The sequence below is a fragment of the Rhamphochromis sp. 'chilingali' genome (assembly GCF_963969265.1).
Source record: "Rhamphochromis sp. 'chilingali' genome assembly, chromosome: 6".
Lineage (NCBI taxonomy): Eukaryota > Metazoa > Chordata > Actinopteri > Cichliformes > Cichlidae > Rhamphochromis > Rhamphochromis sp. 'chilingali'.
The window spans coordinates 38455732-38461912 of NC_137933.1; positions in this window are offsets into that span (position 1 = coordinate 38455732).

Below are 6181 nucleotides of genomic sequence, written 5' to 3' on the forward strand. Positions count from 1 at the left end.
TTGTCTCTATTTTCTGAGGTCCTTCAACATCTGTCAGACGATGCTCAGGATTTTCTATGAGTCTTTTGTGGTCAGTGCTATCCTCTATGCTGTTGCATGCTGGGGCAGCAGGTTAAGGGTTGCTGATGCCAACAGACTAAATAAACTGATCCGCAAAGCCAGTAATGTTGTGGGGATGGAGCTGGACTCATTTAGGGTGGTGTCTAACAGGTAGATGTTGTCCAAGATAAGGACAAAGCTGGACATTACCTCCCACCCACTCCATGATGTGCTGGCTAGTCAGAGAGCACATTCAGTGAGACCGAGATTACCAAAAAGCACCACTGAACGGCACAGGACATCTTTCCTGGCCATGGCCATCTCACTGTACACCTCCTCCATCTAATACACTGTAAACACTGCAATAGTTACAGCCTTTTTCACACGCTTTTATCTACTCTGTAATATTCTTCTCAATATGATATGCATGCATAAATATGATATTTATTTATAATCACCTCTGTTAAATGTTGATATTTTTAATCGAGTGATTTGTATATATCAGTTCTATTTCTTAAAGTTGTTAAATCTGTAACATTGTACATGTATTGTTTAAATAGTTTAGTCTGTCACTGTTACTGCCTTGAAGCAAGTGTAACCAACATAATTTCCATTAATAAAGTACTCTGTTTCTATTCTGATTGGTGGCCTAATGATTTTATCCTTGATCTTTGCAGATGATGTGATTCTGTTGGCTTCATCATGTGACCTTCAGTTTGCACTGGAGCCGTTTGTGTTGTGTGTGAAAGTGGCAGAAATGAGAATTAGCACTTCCAATTCCAAGACCTACTGGGAGGACCACCAGGGCAGACCCAGTAGAGATGGAGGCAAAATGGTTAAGTTAAAGAGTTTTAGTAATCCTTCTATTAATAACTGAACTAAAAGAGACGGTTAAGCTGTTATCACCATTTGAAGAAACAAAACAAAACTCAGGTGTTGGTCAGTAAATGAAAAGTAAGTAAAAAAAGGATTAATCACCAAACACTCCTCCCCATCGAGCAGGAGCAACCAGTCACCACACACAGCTCACTAGCTGCAAACACCAGCATGGCTCTCTGGAACTAGAGCTCACCTTTTTCTGGCCTTAAGTACTTCTAATTGCTGATGGGAGTCAGCTGAATAAAAAAAGGTGGCACCTAAGGCAGGAGATATGGCCGGACACACGCACACAAGGGCAACTTCAGGAGGAGTTGCCCTTGTGTGGGTGTGGGCAGAAAATGGTAGATATTTTTGGTTACTTATTACTTAATATTATTATTACAGATTAAATTATTATTATTACATATTACAGATTAAAAAAAATAACAATCTAGAACTACTTTTTCAATCTAGAAACACATTTTTTTTAAATATTTTATCTGTATAGATAAAGCTACACAGCAGCAGCTAAAATAATTATAAAGCCCTATGAAGCTACCATGTCCGTTGAGCAGAGGACGGCACTGCTGAAAATAGTATAGTATAAAAGAGTGTAGAGCTACCCCCGAATTTCCTGTGCTAGAGGACTTCCCATGATGCACAGAGCAATTCGGCGCTACTGCGTGCCACAAAATGTTGCCTTCTCATAGTTTGTGCCCTCCTTATCTCTATGTGCTCTTCTTTTTTATCTTCTATTTCCCCTCACTTGGAACAACAAAAGCAGATGGCTTCTGTTGAAGATCTGATCTTGTCTGTTTACTTTATGCTGAAGTGCTGCTTACAGAGGGGCCACCATATGATTTTGGTTTTCCTTCCAAGGGTCTTTGCCTTACAATATAAGGTGCCGTGAAGCTTAATTGAATTGAAATCTGTCATATTACGTACTGTTCTGAATCAACGAGCCTAAAGTGAAAATGTGAAGTGGGGTAAAAAGCTCTACAACACCATATTCCATATTGGAAAGAAAGCCTTTTCATTTCATTTGATCACTTGAAGTTAGTATTTCAATTGCATAAAGACTAGGGTGTCTAAATTGAATCTAAGAATCTAACAATCAGCCATTAGAGGCACGAGCAAAACCAAAAGCACACAGAAAATATTGTGCACAAGGGATCACTCCAGAGAAACTCTGTTGTGGAGTTTCATAGAAGTTTATAAAAGTTTCACTTCCTCTCAGATACCATCACATGACGTCTGCAGCCCCATTTTACTAAAAAGTCAGTTCAGTCCAAACCAATCAGAGTATTGGTTTATGTGTGTACAAACCATGAAAACTGATGACTGATGTTTCCACTTAGCTGTCATGCAACATTCATGTTTCACAATCACCTGTAAAGTCATGATGTGACCGACAACAATCACTGCACCCAAACCACTGAAGCAAGAGGTTACATTTGGTTTTTAGCTCATGAAACCAACAAGAAACCTCGAACCTTATGACAGTTCCCAGAGCTGATCATTAAAGTGTCATTTTTAAGTGTGAAGGCTTAATATTGTGAATTTCAATATTGTGATCAAAATGTTTCTGCTTGAGTCATCCTGGACTTAATGAAAAAGTAAAAGCCAGAAGAAAATACCTGAAAGTGTACACCTCACTGAGAAACTGACCTGCAGTGAAGCCAAATGGGATCTGACAGGGCATTGGAAGTAAATGCTCTAAATGAGAAACGAGTGCAGGACATCTATAATTTCCATCTACAGCAACGTATCTAAGCCATAATACAACAACACATTATTATTTTTTTTAAATAAGTGATTTGTTGTTAAATTGCTGAAAATCTTTGCCTTCTCGTATCTGAAAATAATGCAACCATAAGAATCATAGCTGCATTTTTTCAAAACTGATATAATATTAATAAGATTTCATATAAAAGAAGAAATAAAACATCAAAAAATAAAGTTATTGTTCATCAGTCAACAGTCAACACCTAATATAGGTCATGGATAATACATTTCTGCTGCAGTTGTTTAAACTGGTGTTCATCATTGTCTGAAGAGTCTTTGCTTTCTGAGCCAAAGCCCCACATTATTAAAGATTAATAATTTTTCTAGCATATTTCATCCTATGCACACTTCATATAAGGATTTACCTACTAACCTTAAGGTGAGTTTAACATGGTGAATACGTAGATCCCAGGGAGTGAAACGTATGAAGTGCTGGCCAACCCCCAAGGTAACCCCAGCACCCACCATATCACTTTAGTAATGGTAATGGTAATATCACTGCCAGAAGCAGTGATTGCAACACTGCATGTCATGGCACCTGAAGTTCTAATCCTCACACCACATTTTTGCACAAGGAAACAATTTTTTGTGTGTCTGATTTATCAGGCTTTTGTGTTTTTTTTTTGTTTTTTTGTGTGTGTGTGTGAAGGAAACTGTGGTTTTACTGGCGGCTTGTTGGTTATGCAATCACATTGTATTGTTGAAAAATATGTATACAATGTGAAACATATACGGTGTTAAAATCAGTATCACTCTTTTCAAAGACAAGGAGAGTTGATCACATGATGTACAGCAGCACCTCTTGCATCTGTTGATCCAGGCTGGACCTCCACGATGCTCCACTGGGAAATGCTGTTTTTTTCTCTAAGGGTCTTTGTGGAGGATTTGGCATCACACAGAGAGACATGAGTGAAAAAAGCAGGATGTGCAGTGGTTACAGAATATCTTAGTGTTGGGCTCATTATCGTATTACTGTTCATCTCAAGCTATTGAGCTTGTAGTGTTAATTCAATTCAATTCAATTCAATTCAATTTTATTTATATAGCGCCAAATCACAACAAAAGTCGCCTCAAGGCGCTTCATAGATACAGAGAAAAGCCCAACAATCATATGACCCCCTATGAGCAAGCACTTTGGCGACAGTGGGAAGGAAAAACTCCCTTTTAACAGGAAGAAACCTCCGACAGAACCAGGCTCAGGGAGGGGCGGCCATCTGCTGCGACCGGTTGGGGTGAGAGAAGGAAGACAGGATAAAGACATGCTGTGGAAGAGAGACAGAGGTTAATAACAGATATGATTCAATGCAGAGAGGTCTATTAATACATAGTGAGTGAGAAAGGTGACTGGAAAGGAAAAACTCAATGCATCATGGGAATCCCCCGGCAGCCTACATCTATTGCAGCATAACTAAGGGAGGATTCAGGGTCACCTGGTCCAGCCCTAACTATATGCTTTAGCAAAAAGGAAAGTTTTAAGCCTAATCTTAAAAGTAGAGATAGTGTCTGTCTCCCGAATCCAAACTGGAAGCTGGTTCCACAGAAGAGGGGCCTGAAAACTGAAGGCTCTCCCTCCCATTCTACTTTTAAATACTCTAGGAACAACAAGTAGGCCTGCAGAGCGAGAGCAAAGTGCTCTAATAGGTCAAGGTCATTAAGATAAGATGGGGCCTGATTATTTAAGACCTTGTATGTGAGGAGCAGGATTTTGAATTCAATTCTGGATTTAACAGGAAGCCAATGAAGGGAAGCCAAAACAGGAGAAATATGCTCTTTCTTTCTAGTCCCTGTCAGGACTCTTGCTGCAGCATTTTGGATTAGTTGAAGGCTTTTCAGCGAGTTTTTTGGACATCCTGATAATAATGAATTACAGTAGTCCAGCCTGGAAGTAATAAAAGCATGAACTAGTTTTTCAGCGTCACTCTGAGACAGGATATTTCTAATTTTAGAGATGTTGCGCAAATGGAAGAAAGCAGTCTTACATATTTGTTTAATATGTGCATTGAAGGACATGTCCTGGTCAAAAATGACTCCAAAGTTCCTCACAGTGTTACTGGAGGCCAAGGTAATGCCATCCAGAGTAAGAATCTGGTTAGATACCATATTTCTAAGATTTTCAGGGCCGAGTACAATAACCTCAGTTTTATCTGAATTAAGAAGCAGAAAGTTAGCGGCCATCCAGGTCTTTATGTCTTTAAGACATTCCTGCAGTTTAACTAATTGGTGTGTGTCATCTGGCTTCATGGACAGATAGAGCTGGGTGTCATCAGCATAGCAGTGAAAATCTATGCTATGTCTTCTAATGATACTGCCTAAGGGAAGCATGTATAATGTAAACAGAATTGGTCCTAGCACTGAACCCTGTGGAACTCCATAATTAACCTCAGTGTGTGAAGAGGACTCTCCATTTACATGCACAAATTGGAGTCTATTAGATAGATATGATACAAACCACTGCAGCGCAGTACCTGTAATACCTACAGCATGTTCTAATCGCTCTAATAGGATATTATGGTCGACAGTATCGAATGCTGCACTAAGGTCTAGCAGGACAAGCACAGAGATGAGTCCACTGTCAGAGGCCATAAGAAGATCATTTGTAACCTTCACTAAAGCTGTTTCTGTGCTGTGCTGAGCTCTGAAACCTGACTGAAACTCTTCAAATAAACCATTCCTCTGCAGATGATCTGTTAGCTGTTTGACAACTACTCTTTCAAGGATTTTTGATATGAAAGGAAGGTTGGAGATTGGCCTATAATTAGCTAAGACTGCTGGGTCTAGAGATGCTTTTTGAGTAAAGGTTTAACTACAGCCAGCTTGAAGGCCTGTGGTACATAGCCGATCATTAGAGATAGGTTGATCATATTTAAGATCGAAGAATTAATTAATGGCAGGACTTCTTTGAGCAGTTTTGTAGGAATGGGGTCTAAAAGACAGGTTGATGGTTTGGAGGAAGTAATTATTGAAGTTAACTCAGAAAGATCAATTGGAGAAAAAGAGTCTAACTTAACATCAATGGTACTAAGAGTAGCTGTAGATAATATTACATCTGTGGGATGATTATTGGTAATTTTTTCTCTAATGATAAAAATTTTATTTGTGAAGAAGTTCATGAAGTCATTACTAGTTAACGTTAAAGGGATGGTTGGCTCAAAAGAGCTCTGACTTTTTGTCAGCCTGGCTACAGTGCTGAAGAGAAACCTGGGGTTGTTCTTATTTACTTCAATCAGTGACGAATAGTAAGATGTTCTGGCTTTGCGGAGGGCTTTCTTATAAAGCAGCAAACTATTTCTCCAGGCTAAATGATGATCCTCTAGATTTGTGACACGCCATTTCCTCTCCAGATTACGAGTCATCTGCTTTAGGGTACGTGTTTGAGAATTATACCACGGAGTCAGGTACTTCTGATTTGAGGCCTTAGTTTTCACAGGAGCTACAGTATCCAGAGTCGTACGTAGTGAGGAGGTGAAATTATTAACAAGATAATCGACCTCTGTTGGGG